The sequence below is a fragment of the Euprymna scolopes genome, chromosome 30 (assembly GCF_053919585.1).
Source record: "Euprymna scolopes isolate OS-2025 chromosome 30, ASM5391958v1, whole genome shotgun sequence".
NCBI lineage: Eukaryota > Metazoa > Mollusca > Cephalopoda > Sepiida > Sepiolidae > Euprymna > Euprymna scolopes.
The window spans coordinates 13,130,271-13,153,100 of NC_136511.1; positions in this window are offsets into that span (position 1 = coordinate 13,130,271).

Here is a 22,830-nt window from a genome sequence, read left to right on the forward strand (position 1 = left end):
AACATGATCGCATAAGCAAACAATAACACGCCCTTTAATAGAATAGTCAGTCTAATATTAGTACCGATCAGACTGTGAATTAAAACAAATATTTTTCTAGCCAAATATGGAAAACTGCTTCAGATATATTATGACAAGAAATAGAACTTTAGTAAGGCATCACTTATTTATGGAGATTATAATTTAATCAAAATGACTTGTAAATCAGTTAGGAATAACTATGTCAGCATAATTTCAGCGGAGTTAATTTCATAAACATTGCTTTCCCTATTTATTTCATATCTGCGTACATGCAATTTTACCTCTCATCATCACTGGAGAGGCGCAGAGGCTGTTCTTGGCCTTCGGGTCAGTAGAGGAAAAGGTAGTAATCAGTTCTGGTCAATGTGGGGGCAACTCTTCATATCGGACAATTGCTTTTTAAGTCAATTAGTCTGGTCAATATGAGGAAAACCCTTCATATCAAACAATTGCTAATTTTGGACCCTGCCAGAGTGCCCCCTTGGGGGGAGCTGGTTTTTCCTCCCCATATTAAAATACGGCGTTGGGCCTAATTTGCTCAGTGGGGAAACAAATAGATACAGGTACTGGATATTACCTAAAACTATATCAGATGGTTAGGCCCCCACCTTGCGGGCCTTGGGGAGTGTGGAGCCATCCTTTAATTGCCATTGCTCCCAGGTCAACTCTGACCCGGAGTGGTAGTACATGTTTAGGTCCCAACTATAGGTTAAATAGAATCCGACTTAAAAAAAACAAATATACTCCATTAAAAATCGTTCCTCAAAATAACTAGATTCGGCATTAAATAACCCGAAAAGGGTTGATATGCCGTAAAACAAAAACAACCAACTAACCAAATAGATACACACCATCACTGTGAGTAGGTTTTTGTTTTCAATTTGTTTTAACTGAGATAACAAACTCGTCACACTCCTAACACATCCTGCGCAACATCCCAACTCCTTACTCCGGCCCTGTCGGTGGGGTATTAGAATACACCGACTGCTTCCCCCCCTGCAGAGGGTAAAAGTCCCTCAATGGGGGTCCTGGATATGACCTTAAACTATATCCACTGGTGAGGGCACAGCTTGTGGGCTTTGGGGAGTGTGGAGCCACCCTTTAATTACCATTGCTCCGAGGTTCACTCTGACCCGGAGTGGTAGTACCTGTTAGGGTCCCAACTATGGGTTAAATAGAAACCGACTTGAAAACAACAAATATATTCTATTAAAATGAAATTTTCTTCAAAATCTTTGGATTCGGCATTAAATAACCCGAAAAGGGTTGATATGCCGTAAAACAAAAACAACCAACCAACCAACCAACCAACCAACCAACCAATTCCTTCATCTTTCCGGATACATCCAGCAGATTTAGTATCTCCACTTCTCACTAAAGACTTTTTTGTTCATCCGATCATGTGTATTTGAAATTCCCTGTTCCTACTCCGTCTGTGTCTTGGAATTTTCCTCGCCAATTCTTACTACCCACGGACACCAACATCCTCAGACCTTCGAATGGTTTCATGATAACGACTGGGCCCACCCTGCTGAACGGCGGAACACTTACCGGATGTGGAACCTTCATAAGATGTTCCACCCCCATTCTCGGTGTTTTCGTCAAGACTTTGAATAGATATTCTCAAAACCGAAGAACTACAAGCTCTGATAGCCCTCGATGTCAATACTCTTTACAAACCCGATAAGCACCACAGTTCCAGCTCTACATAGAAGACATCCCTAAATGTAAGAAATCCTCCTACTTTAATAGTAGAACTTTTTTTTTCACAGGCATCACCACATTATCAAGGCCATGAGGCCACTCAATGATAAGGGTTAAAGAGTGTACAGTAGAAATTGGAAAATATAGTAATCATTAGTAATGAAAATTCGGTAAATATGTTAACTTACATGGAACGGCTCATCAAGAACTTGTTTACGTTGGACTTGAACACAACCATATTGTAGTCAGCTAGAAAACAGGAAAATGAAAGACAATTCCACAGGCGTGCAGTTCTAAGAAAGAAGCTTTGTTCATGGAATCTACTTTTAGGTTTAGGCACAGATAAAGAGTGGGGGGAATTATTGATAGTGTTTTCAGCTAGACGAGTGTTTCTTGTGAAAGTTTGGCGAGCGGGGGACCATAGATTGAAGCTCAGTCGAACACTTTCCATTAAAATAACGATACATCAGAGACAAACTCGCAACATCTCTTCTGTGAGATAGAGGTTGCAGGGAAGAGAAAAGGACATCTCCTACGAGGCTACGAAGTCTATTTTGAACTCTATCAAGGAAGGACAAGTTCTTTATAGCTGCTCCTGCCCAGATGTGGCAACAGTATTCCATCCTTGGACGTACATGGCTCTTATATAGATAGATAATTGCATCAGCAGTGATATATCTACTGGATCGATAGAAAGATGGCACCATTTTTCCAGCGGCCCGTGTTTCATTTAAGATCAGGAGTAATGGTGAAGCCCAGAAGCTTGTCAAAACTTGAGGCCTCCTGAAGACGAGAGCCATTCATTTCAATTGATGCCAGATGTGGATCAGAATGTTGATGATGTAAAGAGAGAAGCTTGATTTTGGAATTCCCTTCCGGGTTCCTTCTTCCCCAACTATACTGACATGCAGAAATTGAAGTGCAATGTGGACAAGCATTTTGCTGCTCAATGCCCTACATAGTATTCCTGCAAATGATGCCCCCCCCCTTTACCAAAATGGATCTGTGCCTTGTTTGGGGGTGAAAATGCAATATGAAAAAATGAGGTTGGTTACACCACTACCTAAAGTTTTATCCCGCCATTATCTCTAGGAAGATTACCCTTTACTCAGCTTTTACGGCATACGAAGACAGATTGATGTATTCTAATCGTCAACAACAGGAATACAACAAAAACCAACCAACCAACCAACCAACCAACCAACCAACCAACCACCACCACCACCACCACCACCACCACCACCACCACCACCAACAACAACAACAACAACAACAACAACAACAACAACGACGATAATAATAAAAACTAGCAAGACCCGTGAAAATTCCACGGTGATTAAAATAACATCATCACATAAGCAATGGCCTTCAACAAAATAATCAGTTTAATATTAGTTCCAATCAGATCGTGAATTAAAATATAAAATTTTTTCTAGCCAAATATGGAGAACTGCTTGAGATATAATCTATCTATCTATATATCTATAAAAATGAAAGTGTCTGTCTGTCTCTGTGTCTGTTTGTCTGTCTGTGTACATTTCCCTACGCAATAGCTCTGTCAATTTTTCGTCTATAGACACGAAATTTGATTTACAGGGTACTGAGATAAGGGAAAAGTGTTGTAATCCGTTTTCGCCCAGAAATTTGGCTGTTAAGGGGTCAAAGTTCAACGATTTGACCTTTGAGAACTCTACCAAACTCCTCCGACAATTTTGGGTCTACACACTTAAAATTTTAGATATAGGTTCCTTGGACATGGGTCTAACTTAATAACTTGATTAGAGCCCAAAACAATAAATGTGAAGGGGTCATAATAGGAGTCAAAGTTTAAAAATATTTGACCTCTGCAGTCTCTACCAAATTACTCAGACAATTTCTGGTCTAAAAGTTAGAAATTTTACATAAAGGTATTCAGAGATAGGGCAAGCTTTTTAATCGGTTTGGGTCGAAAATTTGAGTACCAATATATAAATGTATGTATGTATATTTGCATGTCTACCTAATGCTTTCGACAAAGGCGACGGATTTTCACAAGATCAGTATCGTTTTGAAGCTCGACCCTTCAGACGACAAATATCGAAAAATTGGCTAAAAACATTAATTTCTTCACCTTCAGCTAGGCACTTCTCAACAGGAAGGGGCCGCTTTTTTCGCCAATATTTTCGAAAGTCTAACCTTAATATAAATCTACGTCACTTCCGGTTTAGCGATGATCGTAACAGCAAAGACGTCACGTTTTTTCCCATTCTTTTCCTCCTTCGCAGTACGGGTTCGAGCCTGCCTTCATACTACAACTTTTTTTTTGCTCAACGCACACCTCCAAACACCCGGACAACGCCGAGCACCCATGCTAGTATATCTATAAAGTGAAAATGTTTGTGTCTGTCTGTCTGTCTGTTTGTGTGCACTTTTCTACAAAACAACTCTATCAATTTTAAGTCTGCAGATTCGAGACTTGACATGAGGAGTATTGAGATTTGGAAAATCTTTTAAATCGGTTTTCGGCCAAAAAATTGGCCGTTAAGGGGTAAAAGATCAACGATTTGACCTTTGAGAACTCTAGCAAAATCCTCCGCCAATTTTGGGTATAAACACTTGAAATTTTAGATATAGGTTCCTTGGACATGGATCTAACTTTATAATTTGTGTCAAGCCCAAAACAATAAGTGTTAAGGGGGCATAATTCGGGTCAATTAAAAAAAAAATTCACCTCTGCGGTCTCTACCAAATTACTCAGCCAATTTTTGGTCTAAACATTTTAAATGTTACATAATGTGTATTCAGACATAGGGCAAGCCTTTTAATCGTTTTTTTTTCTTCTTAAAATTTGGCTTCCAAGGGCTCAGAGTTACGTTTGCGGTATGTAGCAAACTATTAAGCCAATTTTGGAGCTAAGCATTTGAAATTTTACATAAAGGACATTCAGACATGTAATAAGCTTTCAAATCAGTTTTGGGGCGAAGATTTGGCTGGTAAGAGGTCAAAGTTGACAGAGTTGACCTTTGCAGACTCTAGCAAACTCCTCCGCTAACTTTTGCCCTAAAAACTTTTAATTTTAGATGTAGGTTACTTGGATGAACGTTTTAATTTGTATTTGAGCCCCTTGCTTCTTATTTAAAAATGAAACTACCTGATTATTTTACGTAATTTTCTGTTGTGCTAACTTTGTTTTTTCGTATAGGTACTATACTGTAGGAGCACCTTATTTATTATTTAAAAGTCATACTACTCGATTATTTTATTTAATTTTGAGTTTTACTCACTTTTATGTACGTCACAGGTAAGATTTTCTTTGTTTTTCATATGGGTACTATATTGTAATAGTACCTCATTTCTTGAGGCGTTTATTTTTTTTATTATATTTTCACCCCAAACAATGCACATTGCCAGTTTGCTGTAGGGGGCTAGTATCAGGGACATAAGCTGTAGGGGTACTATTTGGGGAGTTGGGCAGCAAGATTTCGGTTCACGTTACACTTGAACTTCTGCATGTCAGTACAGTTGGGGAAGCAGGAACTCGGAAGGGAATTCCAAAGTCCAGCGGTTCTGGGGATGAAACTACTGGAGTAGAAGGCTCTTTTACATCTAGGGATCTCAACTGTAAAGGGGTGGGATTTTGCTGCTTGACGGGTTTGTTGGGGGTACTTACGTCGAGGGGGCACAAGTGCTTGCAGTTCCTAAGAGCATTCACCATTGAAATACTTATATAACAGGCAGAGGTATGCTACATTACGTCGATGGGAGAGAGGCTGAAGCTTAACTGACAGTTCAGGACCTATTAGGTTGGCGACTCTCTTTTGAATCCTGTCTAGGAGTGAGAGACTAGTAGCAGATGTACCAGCCCAAATATGACAACAATACTCCATACATGGGCGAATGGTGGCCTTACAGATGTACAAGAAACTTTCGGGCGTTAGTAGCTTTCTAGCACGGCAGAGAGAACCTTCCTTTTTCGCAGCTTTTCTGGCAATGCTCTCAATGTAATTTTTTCCAACTCATGTTTCCTGTGAACGTTAGGCCGAGGGGTTTAAAGGATGTACTTTCAGATAAAGAATTTTTGGCCATTTCTATTGCTGGTAGAGAAGGTTTCTTGTAGTTATTGAAGGAAACAAGTTTAGTCTTAGCAGGCTTGAATGTGATCGTCCATTTTTGTCCCCATTCCACTACAGATCGGAAGTCATCCTCTAGTGTTTTTGCCATTTCTCTAGATATGTGTTCGTTTGTTTTCCTGTCGTGTCAGTTATAGAGAGTGGTGTCATCAGCATATATACCCATCTTACAGACAATTTTGTCAGGGAGGTAATTTATGAATATTAGAAATAATAGAGGTCCAAGGATATACCCCTAAGGCACTCCCGCATTTATATCATATTGTTTGGATGTACGACCATCGATGACAACCTGGATTTTTCTCTTATCTAAGAAGGATTTAATTATGTTATGTATTCTTCCAGTGATACCGTATGATCTGATTTCCCTGAGAAGACCTTCATGCCATACCCTGTCAAAAACCTTAGATATATGTAGAGCTACCGCTCTACACTCTCCTGCTTTGTCAAGTGAATGGTATATACGCTCAGATATTACAGTTAGGATGTCTACCGTGGAACGGACTTGCCTAAATCCGTATTGTTGGTCGGTCAGAAGCTTAGCATCTGTAAGGTAATCGACTAGAGCTTGGTTAATAATGGACTCGAATATTTTGGCGAAAAGTGGGAGGAGGCTAATGGGGTGGTAATTTTACGGGTCAGTTCTTTCACTAGAATTCTTGAAAACTGGTACCACAGAAGCAGTTTTCCAGCAGGTAGGAAAGCAATATTTCTTAAGGCATTTGTTGTAAAGTTTGAAGAGAACCGGCGTTACTTCAGGGGATCACTTTTATTATAGCACAGCCGGGATGAGATCAGGTCCACATGCTTTTGAAGCGTCAAGATTTTTTATGATGGCATGCACCCGAGATGGGGTGATTTCCAGGTCGTCTAGTGTGGCGTTTGTCCGCAAAGGAAAGTCAGGGAGGGGGTGGTTTGCAGGGTCCAGTGTGGAGTTGGAGGCGAACCGATTGGCAATTATGTTAGCCTTCTCGGTTGCTGAGCAAACAAACTTATGATTGTTGGATAGTGGGGGAATTGTTGATTGCCCCTTATTTACTACACTGTTGTAGATTTTCCAGAAGTCACGGGTTCCTATTTTCTGTGCTTCAATATGCGCTTTTTGGTGATTTCAGTAAATTCTCTCTTAGCTGTCGCTATTTCTTTCTTACAGTTATTTCTGGCTTCTATATACTGCTGTCTGTTTCGCGCGAGGACAACTGCACAAGTAGAAGTAAACCATTGGGGAGAGTAGGGCTTGCTATAAAACTTCCGCGTTGGAACATGTGCTTCAATTGCTGTTTTGAACCACTCAGTGGTCGCATGTGCGCACTGTTCAGCAGGAAGTGAGAAGATATTTCGCCATGGGGCGTCTCTGATGAGATCCCTGGTGGTTTCCCAGTCAGCCTTTTTATAATATCTCGTTGTTTTGAGGAATGACTCTTCCGTTTTTGCTATAGAGTTTAGTGCGATTTCAACTATTATCACTACATGATCAGCATTTCCAAGTGGGCTGTGGGCATTTGTAACGCAATCACCGGGGACTGTTGTCAGAAACAGATCTAACAGTGATGCGTGTTGTTCTTGCTTGTCAGGGAAACGGGTTGGAAACGTAACTATCTGTATACGTACCGTATCTTTTTTTACTAAAAAATGAAACTACTTGATTATTTTATATAATTTGCTGTTATGTTTACCTTTCCATACATTACGGCTAAGAGTGTGTTTTTTCATATAGTTGCTATACTGCAGAAGGCCCTTATGTATTATTTCATAGTTATACTACTCGATGATTTGACGTGGGTTTCTGTTTTAATAACTTTTATGTTCGTCACAGGGAAGAGTCTCTTTTCATGCAGGTACAGATATCACATGTTTACTATTACAAAACAAAGAAAAAGATGGTTACAGTCATTTTTATGGATGAAACTGCATATCAGTGTGTAGAATTCTTCTGACTGTTCGATCAGGCAATCCCAAGGCCAACGAATTGTTTGTGAACTGAACGTATAGGAGACCGAGTAACAAAGTTTCACAGCTCGAAATCTGCTTGTCCGATGTTTTGCCTCCAACCCGAACTGAAAATCCTCTCTTCCCTTGTTCGTGACGCCATCAAAATCTACAGGGTGGTCAAAAAGTCAGGTAACATGTTAAAGGTAGAAAAAACAATATGATCCATTATAATCTCTATTCGTTTAATATTATTTGTTTAAATATTTGAGTGTAATATATAAACTTTAATTTTAAATCTATGTGTTGTGTCATTTATATTCTTCTTTCTTTTATATTTCAATGTATGGTACTTAAATATACGTGTATTGCTAATATCGTTTTTCTTTAAAATGTTACCTGACTTTTTGACCACCCTGTAGACACCTCGAAGACATGCTATATCACTACGAAAATGGTCCGCTGTTGTTTTTCCGGTTTTCTCCAAGCTCCCCAACAAATGCCTTAACGAATCTTGCTTTCCTTACTGTTGGTAAATTGCTTCTCTTATACAAGTTTTCAAGTATTCTGGCGAAACAAAGTCTCACAGCTCGAATGCTGTCTGGCGTTCGAGCGCTTCGAGGCCCTACAGGTGGCTTCCTTTCAAGGGCCGAATCTGTAGCTCTGATATGTGCAACTCATAGCCTTATTGATTTTCTATCTGAAACAAATTTGACCTTTAAGAACTCTATCAAACTCCTCCGACAATTCTGGGTATAAACACTTGAAATTTTAGATATAGGTTTTTTTTTTTTGGACATGGATCTAACTTAATAACTTTATTTGAGTCCAAAGCAATAAATTTTAAGAGGTCATAATAGGGGTCAATTTGTAATGAACTCGGAAAGCTCTCTGTGTTTTAGTTTCTGATTAACCATTCTTCAAAAACATTTCTAACAGTAAAAGCGTAATGTACACCACGCCTGTGGAATTATCTTATGTTTTCCTGCTTTCCAGCTGACCAACAATATGATTGTCTTCAAGTCTAACGTAAACAAATTTTTGATGAACCGTTCCATATACGTTAACAAATTTACCGAATTTCCATTATTACCGATTACTATACTGTCCAATTTCTACTGTACACGCTTTAACCCTTATCCTCGAGTGGCCTCTTGGCCTTGGTAAACGGTGATGCCTATGTAAAAAAACACCAGTTCAAACCATATTTCTTGATCAGAGTAACTGAAGAACACTGGCAAGTTACTAGTTAAATGAAAACAGCATATGCACTTGCATGAGTTCATTAACTTATTATCCTCGAGTGGCCTCTTGACCTTTATAAGTGGTGATGCCTATGTAAAAAGAACAACATACAGTTGCAAGTTTAAAATGTGGGAGATATTTCTGCCGCGCCCTGTATAAGATCCATTTATAATATAAATCTGTCTGTTTAAATGTATGTACGTATGTATGTATGTATGTATGCCTGAAACTTTTGACAAAAGCGACGGACTTTCACGAGATCAGATTCGTCTTGAAGCCCGACCCTTCGGGCGACAAATACCAAAAATTAACTAAAAAAATTATTTTCTTCACTCTTTTCTACAGGGAGAGGTCGCTTTTTTCGCCGATATTTTCGAAAGCCTCCCCTCTTTTCGATTGACTAGCCTTAATTTAAACCTTCGCCACTTCCGGTTTGGCGATATACGCAACGGCAAAGACGTCACTTTTTCTTTCACGTTCTTTGCCTCCTTCGCGGTATGGGTTCGAGCCTGCCTACCTATTACCACGCATAAGACAACGCCAGGCACCCAGGCTAGACTTATATAAGACACGTCTTATATAAGACACGTCTTATATAAGACACGTAACAGAGCGTGGGTGTGTGTATGCAAAGGCATACTAAATACAAAATTACAGCATGTAAGACACGTCTTATATAAGACACGTAACAGAGCGTGGGTGTGTGTATGCAAAGGCATACTAAATACAAAATTACAGCATGTAAGACACGTCTTATATAAGACTCGTAACAGAGCGTGGGTGTGTGTATGCAAAGGCATACTAAATACAAAATTACAGCATGTAAGACACGTCTTATATAAGACACGTAACAGAGCGTGGGTGTGTGTATGCAAAGGCATACTAAATACAAAATTACAGCATGTAAGCATAAAAAACTATTAAAAAGGTGTGCAACAGACAGAGGAGTACGTTCGAGAATACTTCGGGAAGCACGGTTGGGAGCACATTCGGGAACACGTTCGAGAGCTTATTCAGGAGAACGTTTGAAACGATAACAAAGTTCATAATAAAGAAGGATGATAACGTTAGATACAGGTGTGATATCATAGCCGTAATGAGAAGTCAAGCATGGTGGGAGAATGATTAAATAAATGTTGTTGTTACAAAAAAGTCGAGTTATTACTTGGCTTATGTTCCTTGCGATATAGACTGCAGAAAACCTGCGGGTCACGTTTGTAAACGTGGGTAACGTTAAGATATAAGATGCATTTAATATAGAAACTTTTTAGATAAGATTCGGCTAATATGAGTCTAATACGCGCCTAATACAAAATGCGTCTAATATCAGACGCTTCTAAGATGGGGCTTATATAATACGGATATAATATAAGACGCGTCTAATATAAGACGGGTCTTACATATATCTCATATCTTAAGTAAGATGCATCCATCAGGTTGACAAGAAAGTTCTTGCGGTTTTTAACTTTTAAAATCACGTGAACATATCTCCACTCAAACAAAAAACATTTTTTTATCGAAATATCATTGCATTATCAGACTCAATCCACTTTTACTAACGCAGAACAAGTGTATTTATGCTAATAACATAAAAGAAATCTTGCGTTCTGGATGCGGTGAAGTAGCTGAAGCGGTTTTAATATCGCTTAGGTTTTTGAAGCATTTCTTACGCAGAATGTTGTCGAGATGCTTGTGCTTGAAAAAGTGGTAGTCGGTAGGTGAGACGTCTGGAGACAATAACCGATGAGGCAGAGTTTTGTAGCTCAATTCGTACAACTTGTGCAGGGTTAGGGTTAACAACGTGCGGTCGAGAATTGTTGTTGAGGAGAATTAGACTTTTTTCTGTTGAGTAATGATGGGTGCTGTTGTCGAAGTTTCTGATGCATTTCATCCATTTGTGGACAATAACTCTCCGCCGTAATGGTTTCACCTGAATTCAAAAACTGTAATGGATTAGACCGGTCGTAGAGCACAAACAGTCAGCACAACCTTCTTTTGATTTAACTTTGGCTTCTTGAAGTCTCGTGAAACTTTGTTGGCAGCCTACCACTGAGCTGAGCGCCGACGGTTGTCGCGAAAAACCCACTTTTCATCGCAAGGCACAACCCGCTCGAGAAATGGATCGTTCTTGTGTATAAAATGGAAGATGATACTTTATAACGGCGTTTCTTTTGGTTGTCGTTCAATTCGTGAGGCATCCATATTTATAAAGTTTTTTTTGTCTTTTCTATCGCTCTCAAGTAGGTGGGAACCATCGTGTACATTACGTCGAATTCAGTCTAATTCTCGAACAGTTGTTCGAGGATTGACTTCGACTAAGGCTCTTAATTGATCGTTGTCAGCGTCCGATAGCCGACCATTACGCTCATTATCTTCAAGACTCTCATCGCCGCCACGAAATATCTTAAACTACCATTGTGCTGTGAGTTTAGTAGTGAGTGGTACCCGGGCCAAACGCTTAGTTTATATCGCGAAATGTCTGAGCAGCTTTTCGGCCTAGCTTGAATTGAAATAAAAAAAATTGTGCAAATTTGTTTTTTTTTCCATCTTATATTCAACGTTCTGAAAAAAAAAAGACATAATTGGTTCAAAACGATTGTAATTTAAACGATTAGATAGAGCGAAAAACGATCTTAAAATAGTATATGAAGTAAAGGTATTATAATATAATATTCATTTGAAAATACGTCATTTGAAATCAAAATTAATTCTGCAAGAGCTTTCTTGTCAACTTAATAACAAAGACGCGTCTCATATTAGATACGTCTTATAGAGACGCGTCTTATATGAGATACGTCCGTATAAAACGCGTTCAGCAATGAGAATTTTATTTTCGATCAAACCGTGACAGACCAAATACCGAGTATTGGTACACATCAAGAAACATTGACAGACGTAAGAAAGGGGAAAAATGGAAGATGCAGACGACAAAAAAAAAAAAAATATATATGGTTGTGGGGGAGAGGAAAGGAGGCGATATTGTAACGAAAAAAAAAAAATGGTATAACGAAAAGTAAAAAAAAATAAAAAAAAAAAATAAAGATGTCTATTGAAAAAAGCAGAGGGCGTAAATTTTACGGTTGAAGGTGGAAATAAGTTCTTCCTTCTTCAACTATTACAGAAAGAATCGACATTTTTTTTTCTTTTTTCCACCATTGATGACTGTAATACTTTGAAGGCGGCCATTGCCCGGGGTTGTGCATTAACATGTCTTACAAGGAGACCCGATGCCTTTCATGTGTTTTACTCAACTGGGACACACCAGGAACGCAGGCACAAACAAACAATATATATATATATATATATATATATATATATATATATATATATATATTTATATATATATACGTGTGTGTGTGTACGCGCGTGTTTGTGCGTGTAGGTTCATGTATTTCAACACACGTAAATATGTTATACACATACTCACAGACGTCGAACTATCAATTTATGCATTTCTCTTATATATATATATATATATATATATATATATATATATATATATATATATATATATATACTAGCATTTCAGTCCAGCGTTGCCCGGGTGTTTGAAGGTGTATGTTAAGCAAAGAAAAAAGAAAAAAAAAACGAAAAAGAAAAATAGCGGTCATTTTTTTTAACTGTGACCCCTATTATGACCTCTTAAAATTTATTGCTTTGGACTCAAATAAAGTTATTAAGTTAGATCCATGTCCAAAAAAAACCTATATCTAAAATTTCAAGTGTTTATACCCAGAATTGTCGGAGGAGTTTGATAGAGTTCTTAAAGGTCAAATCGTTGAACTTTGACCCCATAGCAGCTTAATTTCTGGTCGAAAACGGATTACAAAGATTTTCCCAAGCCACAATATATCAAATTCGAGTCTGTAGACTGAAAATTGACAGAGTTATTCTGTTGGGAAATGTACACGCACAGACACACACAAATAGATAGACAGACAGACAGACACTTCCACTTTTATAGATACTAGCCTGGGGGCCCGGCTGTATCCGAATGTTTGGATGTGTGTGTTGAGCAAAAAAAAAAAAAAAAGAAAAAGAAAAGTGGTTGTGGGCAGGCAGGCCTGAACCCGTAGCGCGAAGGAGGAAAAGAACATGAAAAAAAAGAAAAAAAGTGATGTCTTTGCTGTTTCACCCATCGCCAAAACAGAAGCTATGTAGGTTTAAATTAAGGCTAGTCAATCGAAAAGAGAGGATGGCTTTCGAAAACTTCGGCGAAAAAGTGATTAATGTTTTTAGTCAATTTTTCCGCATTTGTCGTCTGAAGGGTCGGCTTAACGATACCGATCTTGTGAAAATCCGTCGTCTGTCGAAAGGTTTACGTAGACAAACATGCACACATGTATACCTACATTTAAAAAAAGGTGAGATTTATATTATAGATTATATTGAACGCAATATATAGTAATGATTTAAAAAGTTAAAAAAAAAAGGTAAAGACACGTGCGCCACTGCCGAGAATCGAAACCAAAACTTTCACCTCACGACTTATTTTTTCCTCTGTCTCCAATGACTGGGCCATGAAGACATATTTGCTGCAAGGCTAAACCTTAAAACATGAATCAATAGCTACTAAGTTATGCGTTCGTAATAGCGGCGTTCGACCTTCACCTGGCAAATATGATGTTTTAAAAATTTCCACACCTTTGCACCGATTTTTCCGGGCTAAAACCCCAAATAAAAAGTTTAGCATTGATTCAAATACCTTATGTATTAAGTTTCATGTCTGTTGACCAAAAACTGATAGAGGAGTTTGGTAGGCAAAATATTTTAAACAAAAATATATATGTATACATAAATACAGGATGACCCCCAAAAAACGGGCCTCAACTATTAGTAGGACTCGTTTCTTAGTGTTTTGTCCAAATGAAATGAAACTTTGGTCATAACTAGTTTATTATATCACAAAACATCACATCAAAACACTAGGGTATTTGGCGTTTTTTTTCTCCGTTCTACAGTATATGTTCTAGATGGCCTCCATTTAGCTTTTGTTGTTTTGGGGTCACCCTGTATCTATGGAAACAATTTTGTGTTTACTAGAAACGTTTTACACAAATATTATACAAGTATAAATCATGTAGAACATCAGCATGAATGTAATTACACGTAACCAAAGATGATCATCCCATAAGAAAACAAAAGAAACTAATAGGGAATTAATTAAAATGAATGTTTAAAAAATATGCAAATTTGCTTGATCTTCTGCTAGTGAATGCAATTCAACGCCCCATAACAAAATTGTATTTTCTTTTTAAATAAATAGAGAAAGGGATTTTAATATGAATATCTATACGCACGCTTGAAAAACGATTATATATTTATATATATATATATATATATATATATATGTATATGTATATATAAATGTAATTCTTGGTTCGTTCTAAATCGATAAAACATATTTCTACATTACCAATTTAATTGAAATTTTCAGAAAATCTATCTGTAAAGTCAAAGAATGTTTTGATGTTATTAAAATAATTTAACATTGCGAATCATAAAAATATTAATTAAAATAAAAATATTTTTCGTAAGTCGTTTCTACGAGACTGCCTTGTTTTATTTCCGGTAACTTCCGTTTCAACTACTCTCGAATTACAAGATAAGTAAAAAAAAGGTACTCATGCAGAGAGTGATCCATGCTGAAATAATAACGTTATTATTTAAAAAGCCATTCTTAACATCGGGAGGGGAGGGTGTTTTGTATCTATTCTGTACTTTAACCTTACAATTGAATAAAAAACATATAAAACTTTAATTAAACGTGGGAATACGATTTAAAAATAGCGCGGATCACTCTCTGCACAAGCACAAAAATATGTTTTAAATTTAAATACATTTATGTATGTTACCAATTTTTAAAATTTTAAATTTCTTTGTTTATCTTAAGGCTTTTTCACTCATCAAACATTACATTTTAATTGTTTAGTTTCTTTCACGGCATTGTTTATATAAATAAGTTTGTTTTAACTTTTTTCTAAACTGTTTCATTTTTACGACATGCCTCAGCGTATTATAAACATCTTTATCTCCCCATATTAAAAACGGCTTTCAAATTAAACACGCCCTTCCAAAAACCTCGAAAGCCGTTCTTAACATGGGGAGGTTAGGGTGTTAATTCCGAAAGCCATTTTAACATGGGGAGGTTAGGGTGTTGATAATATGCTGGGGCGAGTCGTAAAATTAACAAAGTTGCTATTTATTATTTATTGCAAAAATTGCTTGAAATTTATTTATTTGACAAAAAAATCTTGACAATTCAAAAGAATGTTTAAAATTATTTATTTGTTCGAAAACAAACCAAAACAAAACAACACATACATACATACTTAATACATACATACATACATACATACATACATACATACATATATTTAAAAAGACTGGTGAGGTTTATATAGACTAGCCTGCGTGCCCGGCGTTGCCCGGCGTTGCCCGGCGTTGCCCGGATATTTGCAGGTGTGTGTTGAACAAAAAACAAACGATGTAGTAGGCGGGCAGGTAGGCTTGAACCCGTGATGCGAAGGCGGAAAAGAAAGTGGAGGTGTGTTAAAGGGTATTGGTTGAGCAAGAAAAAAAAAGAAAAAGAAGGAAAATTGCGAGCGCAGAAATACATAGTCATAAGCACAATCGAACACGTTACGCGCCAGAAGAAAAAGAGGCTAAAAAAAAACCGCTCTTATCGATGGACCTACCGCGGTTGTGATGTCGAAATAACGCTTTTTATGCGACATTGTTTACGCGAGGTTTCATTGACTCGCAAAATCTTAGCGAAAAAACCGACCCTCCAGTTAAAGGTGAAGGAATAATTGTTTTTGACCGTTTTTTTTTAAATATTTGTCGTCCGAAGTATCAAACTTCAAAAGAATACCGATCTCGTGAAGATCCTTCGCCTCTGTCGAAAGTTTAGGCATACATACATACATACATACATACATACATACATAAAATACATACATACATACATATATACATACATACGTACAATACATACATAATACATACATACATACATGATGATTGCAAAGTCTGATGATTGCAACGTCTGATGATTGCAACGTCTTGTCAGACGAGATCCACTCCCTCAGACATTTAAAATCCATGAGCCCAAATGTCTGAGGGAGTATCTATACAAATATGATGTTACAGAGTCTTAGCTTTGTACGACAGCTAAGTCTCTCTCTCGGTTCAAAATGTTGAGATCCAGCAACAAGCAAGAGCAAGATAGTCAGCAAAAAATTAAACTGCAGACCAGCTTAATGCGGGTACTGGTCTTCCGCTTTATGGTTTTTTAAATCACAGATTTGCTTCTCCTAGAAAGGTTGCCTTCACCACGGCTTACAGAGGCCCTCTCTACCCCAATACACATATACACACACACACACAAATATAAACGGTGCTAGTTAGCCGTTGACCCAGAAAAAAAGTTCATTCGCCCTTTGACATACATACATACATACATATATTTAAACAGACAGGTAAGACTTATATTATAGACTAGCCTGGGTGCCCGGCGTTGCCCAAGTGTTGAAGGTGTGTGATGAGCAAAAAAAAAAAAAAGTGTTAGTAGGCAAGCAAAGTGGAAAAGAATGTGAAAAAAAAAATAAAAACGTGACGTCTTGCCATTGCATCGATCGCCAAACCGGAAGTGACGAAGGCTAGCCAATCGAAAAAAGGGGATGATTTTCGAAAATATTGTCGAAAAAAAGCAACCCCTCCTTGTAGAAACGTGCCCAGTTGAGGAAAAAGGAATGAATGTTTTTGGCTAATTTTCCGATATTTGTCGTCCGAAAGGTCGAGCTTCAAAACTATACCGATCTTCTGAGAATCAGTCGCCATTGTCGAAAGTTTTAGGCAGACATACAAACATACATACATAATACATAGATTTAAACAAACAGGTGACATTTATATTATAGAAAAAGATGTCGTCGTGTGTAGAGTTATTTCTTCTTATTAATTGACTAGTTTAAATTTTTTTTCTAATAAATAGTGATTTTTTTTTCAATGGTTGAAATATGTTTATGTATGATATTTCTTATTACTTATAATTAGAATATGATAACATTGTTATTGTTCTCATTAGGTTGATGCAAAAAATAATGTTTTTTGACGTTCAACTTAAAAAAAATCATAAATCCATTCATAATAAATTTTATTAATCGAAATAAGGACCATTAGAATCGAGACACTTTTGCTAACGAGAAACAGGTTTACTTAAACCATTAGGATAGAAATCCCGAATTCTGGAAGCTATCAAGTCATTGAAGGCCGATTCGGCATTATCTCGACTTTTGAAGCATTTCTCGCGCAGTAAGTTGTCGAGATGCTTGAAAAATTGATAATCAGTGGGCGAGACGTCCGGTGAATATGGCGGATGAGGCAGAGTCTCGTAGCCCAATTGGTTCAGCTCCTGCAGAGTCTGTTGAGAAACGTGCGGACACGCGTCGTCATGAAGGAGAATTGGTCCGTTCATATTGACCAATACTATTATTATTATTACTATTATTATTATTATTATTATTATTATTATTATAATAATAATAATAATAATAATAGTAATAATAATAATAATAATAATAATAGTTTTTTTTTATGTTTGAACATGCTTTGTAAAATATTTCGTTTGTGAATGAATTATGTTTGGCTTTGTATATGGGATTTTTCACTACGGCCATTTTATATCTATCAAGACATTAACTTTTAAATTGAGAGGAAATGATTACTGGCCGGTTTTATGGTTTAGTAACAAATAGGGCTAGGACAACAGCATATTCTTTTCATTGTTTTGACTCTCGAGTGTGTATCCCTTGATATCTTATATGTTTTTATTTTTATATAGACTGATGTGGTTCTCAGTTGATTGACTGTGTCTAAACTGTGTCGGATATACACTCGAGAGTCAAAACAATGAAAAGAATATGCTGTTGTCACAGCCCTAGTTATAGATCTATCGGTGTCGGCTTTAATTTCTGTATCAAGAAAGGGAATAATGTTATTTATATCTATTCCATGCGTGAAATTTAGTACCGAATTTTTTTTTATTACATTTTCAGCCCAAACAAGGCAAATTGCCACTTTGATGTAGGAGGCTACTATCAGGGACAAAAGCATCAGGGGTACTGTGTAGGGAGTTGGGCAGCAAGATGTCAGTTCATGTTACACTTGAACTTCTGCATGTCAGTACAGTTGCGGAAGCAGGGACCCGGAAGTGAATTCCGAAGTCTAGCTCTTCTGGGAAAGAAACTACTATAGTAGAAAGCTCTCTTAAATCTAGGGATCTCAACTTTGAAGAAGTGGGATTTAGCTGCTTGTCGGGTTTGTCGGAGGTATTTACATCGAGGGTGCACAAGTGCTTACAGTTCGTTAGAACATTCGCTGTTAAAGTACTTGTAATTATTTTAATTTTTTTAATTTTTTACTATTTTAGTAATTATTTGTAAGTGCGGTTTTGATTTTTGTTAGTTTATCTAAATTTTCTGCTAATAGAAGGATTCCGCCGACCGATGGTTTAGGTATGATATTAAAGATTTCAGTTTCCAGGTTTTTAATATAAAATTCGGAAAACAACAAGCCTTGAGCCGAACTCATTAACAATCCACCAACCTGAACGTAAAAGGTGCCTTTAGGGCCATAGAAAAGAACCTTAGTGTTACAGAAGATTAATTATTCCTGCTCTTCAACGAAACCTGCATATATATATATAGAGAGAGAGAAAATAAAAAAAGGAACAAACCGTATTATGTGTTCACCAACGTTTCGTCTTTATTTCCAGACTTCCTCTGGGTGAAATAAAGACGAAACGTTGGTGAACACATAATACGATTTGTTCCTTTTTTATTTTCTCTATTTTGTCGGAATACTATTTCCATTATTTTCATCATATATATATATATATATATATACATATAAACATATATATATATATATATATATAAAACTGAACACACACACACACATATATATATAATATATATATATATATATATATATATATATATATATATATATATATATATGTCATATATTATGACAGCCCCTTTAAGAAATTCGTTTCTTATCGTTGAGCACTTTCAGTTGAATTAAAGTCGGTCAATTTAGCTCTTACGCATAGATCATCGTATAACGATTAGATCACTGTCTGACTGACGTAAAATGAACATTTAAAATTTAAATGTTTAAATTCAACATTATTTTCACGCGCTTAATAGTAGCCGAATGAATTAGGTCTTCGCTAATCGAGCCAGAGGTGTCTCGTGTTGCGGTGTTCAAATCGTTCAACTGGTATTAATCGTGACACCCTGCACTGAAGATTCGCGAAAGGATGAAACACTAGTGTCTGTAGGTATTTAATTATTATAGTAAAAAATAATTATATATATATATATATACTAGCATGGGTGCCCGGCGTTGCCCGGGTATTTGGAAGCGTATGCTGAGCAACAAAGAAAAGGTCAATTTTTTTTAACTTTGACCCCTTAACATTTATTTTTTTGTGCTCAAATCAAGTTATTAAGTTAGATCCATGTCCAAGGAACCTATATCTAAAGTTTCAAGTGTTTATGCCCAAAATTGTCGAAGGAGTTTGGTAGAGTTCGCAAAGGTCAAATCGTTGAACTTTGACCCCTTAATCGCCAAATTTCTGACCGAAAATGGATTACAAAGATTTTCTCAAATCTCAGTAGCCAGTATATCAAATTTCGAGTCTGTAGACTTAAAATTTACAGTCATTGCGTAGGGAAATGTACACACACAGACACACAGACAGACAGCTACACAGACAGACAGATACACAGACACGTTCACTTTTATAGATATACTAGCATGGATGAACGGCGTTGCCTGGGTATTTGGAGGTGTAGGTTGAGCAAAAAAAAAAAACAGTTAATTAAAATTTAAATGGCAAAGAAAAAAGGGAAGTCATGAGAGAAAGAAAATAAAAGGGGAAAGAATAAGAATAAGACAAAGAAGAAGAAAAAAAAGAAGTTGAAAAAAAAAAAAACTAATAATTATTGAAAGACAACAGAGGCGTGAAAAGTCGAAAAAAAATCAAAGAGGTTAAAAAAGGTGTTTTATCCTTGTTTTTTTTTGGTTATATTTAAACACTTTTAGTTTAGTTTTTTAATTTAATTAATTTTTTTAATCTTTTTTCTATACTCTATTGACCGGGGAGAGGGAAATGATGAGGATGCAGGAAAAAAAGGAGGAAAAAAGGAACAGAAAAATAAAAAGAGAGAAAAAAAAGAATTAAAAAAATAAAAAAGAAGAAAAAAAAACGAAGAAGGCGATCAGAAGAAAAAAAAAAGAGATGAAGCACAAGTATGACATCAAAAAAGTTGTACAGAAATACATACAAAGAAAAGTGAAGCCGGAGAAAAAAAGAAAGAGAAAAGAAAAAAGATGAAGAAGAAGCATGAAGGGGATAATAAAAAAGATACCAACGATCATTGATCGACACCAGAAGCGTAGAAAGTCGAACATAACGAGGCGATTAAATATGTTTTATCATCCTATTTTGATTTCAGTTAAGAGACGTTGCCAACTAGTCTCTTCTCTATTGTAATTTTCACGGCAAGTGCTCGTCTGAGCTTCAATCTCTCGTCCTCCACTTGCCAAACGTTCACGACAAACACTACTCTAACTAAAACTACTATCAACAATTCCCCCCACACTCCCTATCTCTACCTAAATCTAAACGCAAATATTATAAAGTTCTCTTCTGAGTTCCAATCCATGCCTCCTCGCCAAACTTTCACGAAAAACACTCGTGTCTGAAACCACTATCAATAATTCCCCACACTCTTTATCAGTGCCTAAACCGTAACGTGGATTCCACGAACAAAGATTTTTGCTTAGACCTGCACGCCTGTGGACTTCTCTTCCGTTTGCCTGTTTCCCACCTGACTACAATATGGTCGTCTCCAAGTCCAACGTAAACAAATTCTTGGTGAGATGTCCCCTTAAGTAATCCAATTGATTTATTTTCTGCACTCTATTGACTGGAAAGAGGAAAAAGGGAGGAAAACAAAACAAAAAAAAGAAAAAAAAAGAAAAAGAAGAATTAGAAAGAATAGAGTCACTTGAAGAATGAGATGAAATAAAAGAATTAGAAGGAAAAGAAAAAGAATGAGAAGAAAAATAAAAAAAGGCGAATAAATGAAAAGAATTAGAAAAAAGAGAAGAGGAAAAAATAATGAATCAAATGTAGAAGAAACAGAAGAAATGAAAAGAATTAGAATTAGAATTAGAATTAGAATTAGAATAAGAATTAGAATTAGAATTAGAATTAGAATGAGAATTAGAATTAGAAGAAGAATTATAATTATAATTAGAATTAGAAGAAGAATTAGAATTAGAATTAGAATAAGAATTAGAATTAGAATTAGAATGAGAATTAGAATTAGAAGAAGAATTAGAAGAAGAATTAGAAGAATTATAATTATAATTATAATTAGAATTAGAATTAGAATTAGAATTAGAATGAGAATTAGAATTAGAATTAGAATGAGAATTAGAAGAAGAATTAGAATTAGAATTAGAATTAGAATTAGAATGAGAATAAGAATTAGAATTAGAATTACAATTACAATTAGAAGAATAATTAGAATTAAAATTAGAATTAGAATTAGAATTAGAATTAAAATTAGAAGAAGAATTAGAAGAAGAAGACGAAGAAGAAGGAGGAGGGAGAGGAGGAGGCAAAGAATTAAAGAAAAAAGAGAAGAAGGAGAAAGAGAAGAAGAAGAAGAAGAAGAAGAAAGAGGAGAAGGAGGAAGAGGAGGAAAAGAATTAAAGAAAAATAGAAAAAGAAGAAGAAATAGAAAAAGAAGAAGGAGGAAGAGGATAAGAATTAAAGAAAAAAGAGAAGAAGAAAAAGAACAAGAAGGAGTAGAAGAAGAAGAAGAAGAAGAAGAAGAAAAAAGGAGGGAAAGAATTAAAGAAAAAGAGAAGAAGAAGAAGAAAAAAGGAGGAAGAGGAGGAGGAGGTTGAGGAGGAGGAAAAGAAGGAAAAAAGACGAAAAAGTATTAAAGAAAAAAGAGAAGAAGAAGAAGAAGGAGAAAAGGAAGACGAAGGAGAAAAAGTGGACGAAGAAGATAATGCGAAAAAAATAAGGAACAAGTACGATATGAAAACTTAAAAGAGCAAAGAAAATGGAAGTCGTAGAATGAAAAGAAAACCAAGAGAAAACGAAGAAGAAAAAAAAACGATTATTGGTAGACAACGATTATTGGTAGACAGCGTAGGTGTTGAGATTCGAAGAAATCGAGGCGAGAAAATGAAAGGCACAAGTGAGAGTTTCCCGGATTTCTTGAGAAAAAAAAATCAATAATTGAACGATTATCGACGATAATTATGTTGAAAATTGAATTACTTTATTTTAAAGCAAAAACAAAAATTAATAATTTGAAAAGTTTTGCTGAATTGGAATGGGGGGTGCAGTGCGGGTTTTTTTTTTGGGGGGGTAGCCATGGTATAAATGTTGTGCGTCAATGCAAGAAAAACAAACATTTATATTATTATTGCATGAATCACTCGAAACTGAAACATACAGTTATAAAAAAGAAAAAGGGGGAAAAGGAATAACTGATAAAAGAGGTTTGTTACGAAAGTAAGGCCTCCTATTTTTTAATTCAAAAACACAAAAATTGTAAAGTAGCTACATAAAGGATATCAGTACCATTAAAACGATAGACTTTTTCTGCTCAAGAATTCTCGGTATAGCGTTGAACGATAAAATTGTCGCCCTATAAAAGACGACACGATTCCATTTCGTTTGATGAAAACCGATTTCCTTTTTTATTGATGGCTATCTACTAGT